We start from the raw sequence: 11,802 nt of genomic DNA on the forward strand, positions 1-11,802 counted from the left end.
CAATCACTGTATGATAAAGGCAATAGCAGCACCAGCTTTGCCAAGATCCAAGAGTGGCTACAACTCTGGAGGATTAAAAAAAAAAAAAGACTCAAATATAAATCAATTCTCTGACTCAAGTGACTTAAAAAGGGCCAATAGATAAACTTTCAACTGGGGGTGTAGCTTGGTGCAAGTGTGCTTGGTTAGCATTCCTGAAGCCCTGGCTTCTCTCCAGCACCATCCATGTGTAATTGGTGCACACCTGTGATCCTGGCATTTGGAGATAGAATAAATTAAATGTCATCCTTGGTGACATACTGAGCTCAGAGCCAGCTTGAGCTACATAAGACCTTGTTCATACAATTTTCATATATAGGCCTACAACATGGTTGAGTGGGTAATAAAATTGCTTGCTATCAAGCCTGAAGACCTGAGTTTGATCCCTGGGACTTACATGACAGGAGGGAAACTCCTTCGAGCTGCCAACTGACTTCCATTCATGCACTCTGGTACACATAGAGGCAAAATGACAAAAAATTTTAAAGGACATTTTCATATATGGTAGACATCATAATAAATAGGAAATTAAGTTAATCTGTTCATTTGTCATCTGTCACTTTTGTCCATTTCAAGCCCATAATCTGTTTCATTCTCCTGAGTGCTGTCTTTCCAGGCATGTGCCACCACACCAAGCTAACACACCACTTCTAACAGTAGTTTCTGATATCCACAGGCAGAGGTCGGTTCTGCCCACCAATGTGGTGCCTGTACCACGACTAAGTGTAATGGACCCTCCACTTGTGGCGTCCGTTCAAGTATCTGGCGAAAGCCTGGAGATTTAGTTAAAAGCAGAGATGTCCGGTAGTTTGTGCTAGGAGAATGTGTGTGTGTCTGTGTCTTTTGCAGGGAAGGAGCAGCCTTATATACAGACTTACAGCACAGTGGAAAAACCCCTGGTGTAAAAGCTCGTGATTTTCATGCCAGTGGTGCAAGGCCTGGGCAGTAATCCAGGACTAGAAAATAGGATGCATTTGTAGTTATCAACCCACGCAGATGCCGTGGGGGCTGGGGCTCAACATCTCTCCCAACATGCCAGTGCTCTCTGGTTCATCCTTGGCAAGTGTTAGCAGACAGCACTTTCATCTTGCATCCTAACAATTTTGTCTGCTGGTCTCCCACACGTGTGGAAGATGGAAGACCAGTCCAGACCCATTGTTCCCAAAATGGCTTGAGAGGCTGGCACTTACCCTGGAACAAGAGACTCTCCTGGCGCCCCTAACTCAGTTACCTGGAACTAGTCAGTAGACCTCCTCTTAATTTTTAAAATAATGTCCACACAGAGTGTTTGCCCACATAATGCTTTGGCTATTAGTGGTCCAGTCAGTGTTCATGCAGCAAGGGCCAGCACAGCCAAGGCTGCTGGACTTTCCCAGAGGCCCAGGTCTACAGAGCACCTCCTGGCTGCACTGAGCATGCTCTCAAGCTTTTCAGTTCCTAAACAGTCAGGGCAACATTGTCTCTAACTCCTCAGTGCTCAGGATGCTCAACCAAGGGCATGTCTAGGAATGATGCATGGTTAAACCTCAGTGGTAAAGGTCTGACTCAGACAACAAGACCTGTTCTTCCTGATACATCCTTTAGCTGTCCCTGCCCCTTCATGTCCTGTGTGGTGAAGGCATGTGAGTTGACTCCTGAGCACCTAGGTAGGCCCAACATGGTCCCTTAAATGTAAGATCGAGTCACCTGTCTGTAGTCAACACTTGGCCCAGGACTGTGCCTAGGTCTACGGAAGGTGCCAACTCTTAGGGAAGAAACCCTCTTCGGAGGCATACAGATGATATTTTGGTTCTGGCTGTGCCACTGGGTGGCCAAGCTGGTTTCTATTAGCTTAATGCTCGATAAAATGGCCAATTGAATCAGCAGTGGAGTTCTAGACAGTGGGGATGAGTTACTGGGATAGTTATTGTCCCTCAAATCCTGAGGGCAGGGTAGGGGAAACAACCTGAAGCCGGGTGGGTGCGCACACCTGTAACTCTTGAAGATAGTGCTAGTCAGCCAGGGCTACATAGTTAAACCCTTTCTCAAAAGCAAAACCAAACAAATGCCAATGAGAAGGTTCATGGGGGAAAGGTGCTTGCAGCCAAGATTAACAACCTGAGTTCAGTTCCAGGGACCCACATGCTAGAAAAAGATCACTGACTCCCAAAAGTTGTTCCTGACCTCCACACATGTACACACAATAAATATAATGCCTTTTTGTTGTTGTTGTTGTTGTTGTTACTTTTGTTTTTTGAGACAGTGTTTTTCTGTGTAGCTTTGTAGACCAGACTGGCCTTGAACTCAGAGATCTGCCTGCCTCTGCCTCCCAAGTGCTGGGATTAAAGGCGTGCACCACCACTGCCCCGCTAATGCCTTTTTAAAATACATAAATAAAAATCTGAAACCTGGTCCCTGGGCCAGGTAGGGAAGAAGTTACAGTGGGATTTGTCCCCAAGCCATCTTATAAACAGCCTAAACACTGCTTTTATTGGGGACACTCAAAGCCAAGGTATAGGAGGGAGAACATCAAGTGGAATGAAAAAAATGCAAAGTGGCCCAAGGCAACACATTTCATGACCAAGCTTGAAGGTTGTGTCTGCCGGCTGCTTAGAAGGTCTCCCCAGACTGCACTACCAGGGATGAACAATGCCTTGCAACAATTTATAGGGATAGGGAGAGGGGAATCACTACTGCCTTTCTCCTATCTCTCCTTCACTAAAGTTTCTTTCCCCCATTAGTATTAGTTTCTTCACATGGGGTTTTGTTGGCCCCATGGAATGTCAGATACCATGTCCTATAGTGGGGCATTCCATCAAAGACTCGGGAAGAGAAACTCTGGGTATGTGGATGGGAAGGCCAGAGAGAGTCTGATGAGGTGAGCTGATGTGTCCAGTACCTTCTAGCACTGAGATACCTTTCCCATGGTCTGGCCCTGGAAAATCTGGAAGACCCAGGGAGAGAACATGGGTTTCATAGAACAGGCATGAGAGTTTCCTGCTGAGGATTGATAGGAGAAGAAATTTCTAAGTAAGTCCAGTCTATGGCTCCATCTTCTCATCTAGCTAAATGGCAGAAACCAGTAATCCCTGAAAGGGTGAGGGTGCCAGATTTTGAGGAATCCATGATGATGTCAAGAGTTTCATGTGGGCTTCTCTACCACTTCCTGTCTCCATCTGAATTTTTACCTACCCCAGAGATGACCTGGTCTTGGGCAACAGGATCTTTGGTTAAAGAATCCAGGAAAGGGAGCTAAAGCCCCTGACCAGGACCAAGAGGACTGGCTGTCTGTCCACTATTGGCCCAAGGCACTGGGAAGTCTGGCATGCCCTGAAGAGGTTTTTTGTTTTGTTTTGTTTTGTTTTGTTTTTGTTTTTGTTTTTGTTTTGTTTTGTTTGTATTGCTTGAGATGGTCAGATCTCATGAACTGTCAGTCACACTCTTTGTATTTATGTGGTCAGTCTCTGGTGTGGATCTGTTGATGTCATCCAAGCTCATCAGAGTGGAAGAAAGACCATGTACAGCCCTCCCAGTCACATACATAGGGCTTCTCACCTGTGTGTTTGCTCTCACAAGGTGAGAGCGCTTGGTGTAAGCTTTTCCACAGTTTCTGTACGAGCAGAGGTAAGGCCTTGAAACTGGGGGTGGCCTCCTGGATGTCCTCTCTAGAACACTGGGGTTCTCTGTCCCCTGTGGAACAGATGAAGGCTGCTCACATACGAAAGGTTCTTCCTGGCCATTTGACTGGGTCACAAGTGAGTCCTGGGATTCTAACGTTGGCAATGGCTGGAGCCTATCTGGGGAAATCCCAAGGTTGTAGTGATTTAAGTGTAACATCTGATCCATAGAGGGGGGGCATTGTGTGGGTCCCAGTGGAAGGCATGCCTGGAACCAACAATATTCCTGAGTAGTAGGTACTGTTGAAGGAACAGAAAAAGGCAGTGGTGGGACACTGCCATGGGCCATTACTGGAACTCCACCGGAAGCTGAGCTGGCAGACCACTATGTGGCATCAGATTCTCTCTGAAGGCTATGGTCATTCCCAGGGCATCATGTGGGATCCTATGTCCATCATTCTCCCTAGCTGGTGGTTAGATAGTGGCTGACAATATATCTGGGAAGGTGTAGGAGTCAGTTGGGAGGAGTACCTCACACCATGCTCAGGTAGTGACATAATGATCCGTGACTCCCCTTCACCCTCGTTCTGCCTAAATAATATATAAGGCCTCAACATATTTGGTAAATGTTGTGTAGCCAGTGGCTGATAAACTCCACCCTTTCCAGAAGCACCGATATATGCAGCATTGGTGTTGACATCTCATTGTCTGTGGGAGACTGTTGTGCAGCTGGTCACCTATCTTTTTGCTAACTTCAGACAAGAGGGGAGTGCTCCAACACCATTACACCCTACAATCCCTTTTAAGGTAACCTTGTCTGCCACAATTAAAACATTTGATATTTTGGTTTTTTTCTTCAAACCTTTTGAAATCACCTCTCCTATCCAAGCATTATCATCTTGGTCATGAGCGTCAACATTAACTGTATCTCAGATTCAATCCTCCAAAGATTCTGGCCTTGCTTTTAAAGGCCTAATTATCTGCTTGCATTGAGAATTAGCATTTTCAAAAGTCATAGTTGCAATTATTACTTTTCTAGCTTCAGTGTCTGATATCATTCTATTTACTGCTTCAATCAGTCTTTTTAAGAAGTCTGTGAAGGCTTTCTTTTGGTCCTATATAACTTTTATAAATGATTCAAATTTCTTTCCTACTTCTCCAATTCTGTCCCAAGCATTCCAAGCTGCTGCACGGTATAAAGCCGAGAGGTGGTCATCATATAGACACTGCCTTTCTAAAGTAGCATAATCTCCTTCTCCAAGAATTTGTTCTTGGGAGATATCCATAACTTCGTCTTTATCCTGTTGTTTAATAGTCTTAGCTCTTCTCTGAACCAGGGAGTCCATTGTAATTGTGATCCAGGCTCTAAAACTCAGTCTCTCCAGTCTGTAGGGATAACTCTATTACAAACTGACCATGTGTTTAACATCTGCTTCACAAATGGTGAATGCATGCCATATGAGACTACCACTTCCTTGAATCTCCCTAAATCTAACATTGTCACAAGAGTCCAATTAGCTCTTACAGAACCCCTATTATTTATCACTTCCTGTTGAAGGGACCAGCTCCCCATTTCGGCAGCCATAACAGCCGAACACATATTTCTCTGACCTTGTCTTAGTCACTAAGGTCAGATGCTTGCACCTTTCGGCAGCCATGACAGTAACACGTGCTTTTCTGACCTTGCCTTGGTCACTAGAGGTTAGGTGCCTGCCTCGTGGCAAGGAACCAATCAGAAGTTAGCTGGTGGTAGTATGCTTTATGGCTCTGGGTGTGCTTTACAGACAAATGCTCAGCAATGACACGCAGAGCATAGCAACCACCCTGGGAGGGCCTATGGGCCATAACAACCAGTTGGCCAATCAACACAGTGCAAACCCTCCAAGCCTGGAGGCACACCAATTGTGAGCCTGTGCGTACCCCTAGACACTCCCCTTACACTGCCCTACAAAATCTCTATGCAGCCCCTTCGAGCTGTCTTTGCTAGCCATCCGGCCATGGCCGGTAGGTGAAAGACCTGAGCTAACATGGGGTTAGCTCGTTAAACAACTTCAATAAAGCCTCATGCAGTTTGCATCAAGCTTTCGACTCTGCCTGGTGATTGGAGTGACTGTGGTCCTGGGCTGAGACCCCAGAGGCCTGAGTTTTCCTGGGGTCTAACACTGTAAGGTTACTGGATATATTAAGGTTGGTTTTCTTAAGACCTTAGACTGCTCCTCTTTAACTTTATAATTCAATGCTGAACTTGGTTCTCCATTAAATTCCTCAGTCTAGGCTTGAATATCTCTATGACCTGCTTTAATAAGTTTGTCTAAGGCCTGCATCTTGGTATTTTGCCAGAGCCTGGCTTGTATCAGCTCCACGCTACCCAGGCTATGTATTCCAGACTGATATCCTTGGGGGCTGTAATCGGAGCCACCGGAACAGCCTCAGGTCCATCCCTGAGTGGGGGTGCATGGACTTGGAAACTCCTAGCTACCCAACGGTGATACAGACTAGACAGAGGCATCTTGTCATTTCAGGAGGACTCTCAGTCCATGCTGGAAACTTGAATCCCTGATTTATTCTAGCATCCTCCTAAATAGCTTTCCAACAGTGGGGGCATCTACTATCATGTATAAAGCTGACATCAAGTAATTCTTTTAACCACCCTAATGGCACACCCAAATAGTCCCTAAGCTCGCAAAGCCCTCAGCACAGGTGCAACACACTCAGGGTCTAGGTCTGTTGTAATGCAAACTAGGAGACATTCTCTACTGAAGCCAAGCCATATGGTGGCAATTTAGCCAGCATCTGCAAGACAATGGAGATTCAGGCTCCTGGAAATAGGAGGGGAGGTTTGGACCCTGAGAAACTTTATAATCGATAATTTTTGGTCCCCAAAAGTACTTATATCAGCCAACATTTTTAGAGATAAAGAATTACCAAAATGATAATTAACAGTATGTCAATCCTGGTTAAGTTGATTAGCCCTTCATTTAATTGTTCAATTTTTAAATCATACATTGAATAATCATACAGAGATCTAACTCACCACTGTAATTGTGTTTCCCATTTTTAATGTGGGAAAAGACTCTCTTTTAACTAATTCCTTCCTTTAAGAATTCCCAATAATCTTACCAAATCTGCCAACAATGTCAGTGAACTTTGAGGAGTAGCACATCTGAATCCGAGAACTAGCTTGTGGCTGTGAACTGAGTGTCAGCCCGAGGAGAGGGGCTGTAGGGAAAGCCCACAGCCCACTGGGGCTGAGGGAGTGAGACTTCCATCCAAAAACTGCACATGGGAGTGTTAGGAAGAAGCACATGTGGTGGGTGTGGCCTGAAGGCAAAAGCCAGTCACTCTATGACAGTTAAGTCCTGTGGTATTTGGAGCCCAGGTGCTGAAGGGACCAGCTCCCCATTTCAGCAGCCATAACAGCCGAATATGTGCTTGTCTGACCTTGTCTTAGTTACTAGGATGTCAGATGCCTGCCTCGTGGCAAGGAACCAATCAGAAGTTAGCTGGTGGAGCTATGCTTTACGGCTCTGGGTGTGCTTTACGGACAAGTACACAGCAATGACTTGCAGAGCATAGCAACCACCCTGGGAGGGCCTATGGGCCATAACAACCAGTTGACCAATCAACACAGGGCAAACCCTCCAAGCCTGGAGGCACACCAATCCTGAGCCTGTGCGTACCCCTAGACACTCCCCTTATGCTGCCCTATAAGATCTCTATGCAGACGCTTCGAGCTGTCTTTCTAGCCATCCGCCATGGTGGGTGGATGAAAGACCCAAGCTAACATGGGGTTAGCTCGTTAAACAACTTCAATAAAGCCCCGTGCAGTTTGCATCAAGCTTTCAACTCTGCCTGGTGATTGGGGTAACCGAGGTCCTGGGCTGAGATCCTGGAGGCCTGAGCTCCAGGGGTCTTACAGTGCCTCTGGAGTTTGGGTATCAGCTGAAGACTGTTTAGAGAGGCTACAAGAGGCAAATCCCAAAGTTGTTCAAAGACTTGGGAAAAAAAAAAAAAGAAAACCTAGCCAGCTGGGCAGGGACTCCAGTGACTTCACAGGCAAAGGGCTTTTTTGAGAATTCATATCTTAATATTGGGTGCCAATAAAAACATGAGTAATAAAAACCCAGAGAAAGATATTGGGGTTCAAGCTGAAGATCAGAGAAGCAAAGCAGCCAGCCACTAGCTCTTACCTCTATCAAGCTGAAACGGCAATCCTGTCTCTACGAATCCTCAGAGACAATGCTCTCCATAAATCATTTGCATTTTGATCCACAGTGGCTTTATTACATCATAAACAATTTGTCATCCCAATGAAAGGTGCAAATTATGAAGAGTGTGTGGCTCCTGCCTGCCTCTATCAACCAAGAAGACATTAATGATTTACCATGCTTGTAAACTTCCCTACAGAGTTCAGGATCTGCTCCATTTCAATGTGCCATGCCAGACAAGCCAATCAACTGAAATTGACAAATGAGCTAGATGTAATGGGGTCCATCTGAAATCCCAGCACTTGGGGAAGTGGGTTTGAGGCAGAATTGTCTCAAGTTCCAGGACAGCCTAGGTACATAGCAAGACCCTGGTTCAGGTAGAAAAACAACAAACAAATGAGAGATGAAGTTGATTTACCGTCAGTGGTATAGGAAAACATCCTTTGAACTTACTCAATGTGGAAAGCTTTTTTAATTAGAAAAATGTCTGATATGCTGAAAACTTCCCTAAAATAATAGCTTCCAAGTATACCCAGCTGGAATTCAGTCTTACATAAGTCAAAACTTAAGTCATAATCAAGAAGAATCTGTAATTAAACCAGAGTGTTGGCTAAATAGGTGCTTGTGTTTGCTTTGAATGTAACCATGGAAGCATCTAGGGCTACTTCCCAGGGATGAAATTATCGGAGAACTCAAATTGTTGTCTGGTTTTATTGAGCCTTGGGCCTTTCGTATTCCAAAAGCAATCTAGAATCATCCAATTAACCAGAAGAGCTATTAAAATCATCTGATTTCAAATCTAGGAAAATTACATATTCTCCTCTTCAAAGGAGATTTAATTTTAATTTTTTTAAAAGTCAGGTTCTCCGAATACAGAGACTCACAACTGGACAAAGTGCACAGAGTGAGAGACCTTGCAACACTCAGTTCTAAATGGGATGTGTCCATCAAATCCCTCTCCTCAGGTCTCAGGGAACCATGCAGAAGAGGAGGCAGAAAGATAAGAGCCAGTAGGGATGGAGGACATCATGGAAACAAGGCCTTCTAGACACAACAGGACAGACGCACATATGAGCTCACAGAGACTAGGGCAGTATGCACAGGTCTAAGGCAGATGGAGTCCCAGGGCTGAGAGGAGAAATGGACACAAGCTCCCATATCTAATCTAGAAGCTGTCTCCAATTGATAACTGATCACAAAGGAAAATTAGTTTTTTTCCAATGAGGTCTCATTGGGTATATAAACCACACTAAAGGGCAGGCCCCAAGCCCAGCAACACAAAATGAGTTCACTGGTATTTTGAGGTGGGCCTCATAATTCTTTGTCTAGGCATTTTTAACCCTATGGGTCTTTTGCCTATATATTTTTTTCCAATTTTGTGTCTATGTGGAGTTTCTGTGTCTCTGCATCTATATGTGTTTCTTGTATTTTTTCTTTAATTCCTTTATTCTGTTTGTTTTGCCCCATTCATATTTGTTTGTTTTTATTTTATCATCTTTTTCTTTCTCTCTCTTTTTTTTTTAGATGCCTATTTGTTTTTTTAATGAAAGAGAGAAAAAAAGGGGTATGGATTTGGGTGGGAAAGGAGATGGGGAAGAGCTGGGAGGAGCTGGGTGGAAACTGTAATCTCAATAAATTTTATAAAAAATATCTATTTTCAATTAGAAAAAAAAGAAAGTTTCCCATGCATCCCTGTCTGGCCTTGACCTTGCTTGCTATGTAACTGAAGATGGCCTTGAACTTCTGATACTCCTGCCTCTGCCTCTCAAGTCCTAGAATTACATGCATGAGCCACCATGACTGATTTATGTAGCACTGGGACTGAATGCAGAGCCTTATTCATTCTAGGCACACACTATACTGACCAAGCTACATCCCTAGCCCCACCAAAATTTTGAAACTTGATTCATTCTTAGAATGCCAGCTTACTGAGCTCCAGTTCTCTGTAGCTGCATTGTTCTGTGCTGGAGATGGCAACAGTGACCATGGCAGAAGGGGTCTTACAATGTTGAACCCACCAGTCTCAGTCTTCTTCCTGCCCAGTAAGTAGCCAGGGGTGAAGAATGGATGGTAACAGATGGCTAGACTCACTTGTTGATGCTATTGCAAATAGTTCCAAAGGCTTCCTGGTCTGACTTTTGAACCAAATGGAATATTTATAGCCAGCCTGCTGTAATTAAAGAGAAACATTAATTCTCTTAATTAATTCCGTGAATGCAACTGTAATTCCTTGAAAGCATGATTATATGAGGGTAGCAGACTAGTATGGTTTAGATATGAAGTACCTACCTGCAAAGGGCTCATATTTTTGAGGTTTAGACCCCAAAGAGAGGATCCAATAGCTGAGACATAATTGGGTCATGAGAGCTCTGCCTGAAACAGTGAATGAATGCACATGATTGAACTATATAATTTGATGGCATTGGAAGTTTCAGATACTGACAGACCCACGGCAATGGACCACACGAAACCTCTGGGTCTGTGAGCCAGAATCAACCTTTCCTTATTTTAGGGTAAACATGGGAGCCCACAGATTTGACTCCATTCCATCTGGCTTAAGGTCACAGAGTTCAAACCTATTCTTGATCCTCAACATCAGATAATACGAGGTTTGGTCTAAGGCATGGTTACTAGATGTTTTATTCCTCAAAGCCAAATGGCAGGATGTTTAGCAAAGGTGTGGTTACTGGGTGCTTTAGAATAAAGGAAGTGGGGCTGGAGAGATGGCTCAGAGGTTAAGAGCTCTTCCAGAGGTCCTGAGTTCAATTCCTAGCAACCACATGGTGGCTCGCAACCATCCGTTAAGAGATCTGGTGCTGTCTTCTAGTGTGCAGATATACATGGAAGCAGAATGTTGTATACATAATAAATAAAATCTTTAAAAAAAAAGAATTAAGGAAGTAATTACACTTGTTTGTTCCTTGTAGCATGGTAAGGAAGTCTTTTGCCTTCCCCTTTGGGTATGAAAGGCTATGTAAAATAAAATGTAAGGCTGCTGCAGTGTTTACTGAGAGCTCTCCTGACTGTCTTCATCTTTTGTCTCTTTCTTTTCTCTATCCTCACTCCCCATTTCAGGCAAGTTCGAATAGTTTGACTGGTTTCCAACAGTTAAGTCAATTATTTTATTATAGCAGCAAAAGGCTAATGATATACAGACACATACCACCTTCCTTGAAAATATTTCCTCCACTTACTGTAAAACAAAAATATACAAATTTGGAAGAAACAGAAATATATGGTTAAAAATGAGGGGGGTTAAGAAGTAACAGCTATATAGATCACCAGAACCCATCATAGCACATGGCACAAAGAGGAGCTCCTGATAACATTTAAAGAATAAATAAATGAGTAAGTGAATAACTTGGAATTCTAATGACTCGACTCTATTTTCATATTTATCACTCTCATCTTCCTTCCTCGCCTGACTTAAAATTACATGCTTCTGTGCTTTTTATAAACTTTTCAGTGTTTGTAACAATTTCTCTGGGTGGTCCTGAGCTCGGGTGATTTCCTTTTTGACATTGTCATGCTCTAATTGGGAGAAAACCTTGTCTGTAGCTTTGATGAGTGATATGACCCTGACAATGCATTTTCATTCCACATTTTGGGCCTATGAAAAACAAAAGACTAAGTCTACAAGATGTAATAGTGTGATGGAACAATACATTTCTGCCAAATTCCAGTTGCTTCTCAACTCTTCAGTCTAGCATACTTTGTTGCAGCAATCTGAGCCAACTAAGGTGGGAAACCCCTGCTTAGCATTCTTTCCCTTGGATATACAGAGTTGACTGAAAGTGGTCTCCACATGCTGTCAATCATAAATAAATATATATATATATATATATATATATATATATATATATATATCCCAGAAGTGCTTGTGTGTAGTGAGCAAGACCAATCAGATGTTCTCTTCTTAGAACTGGAACTGGGAACCATAAAACACAAGGACAAAAGAA

At 43.6% G+C, this 11,802-nt stretch overlaps 1 pseudogene; it reads right to left on the reverse strand.

The window, feature by feature from the left end:
* Positions 1 to 3,415: 3,415 nt before the first annotated feature.
* LOC100752787 lies at positions 3,416 to 4,981 on the reverse strand (annotated as a pseudogene).
* Positions 4,982 to 11,802: the final 6,821 nt, after the last annotated feature.

Source organism: Cricetulus griseus (assembly GCF_003668045.3).
Source record: "Cricetulus griseus strain 17A/GY chromosome 1 unlocalized genomic scaffold, alternate assembly CriGri-PICRH-1.0 chr1_1, whole genome shotgun sequence".
Lineage (NCBI taxonomy): Eukaryota > Metazoa > Chordata > Mammalia > Rodentia > Cricetidae > Cricetulus > Cricetulus griseus.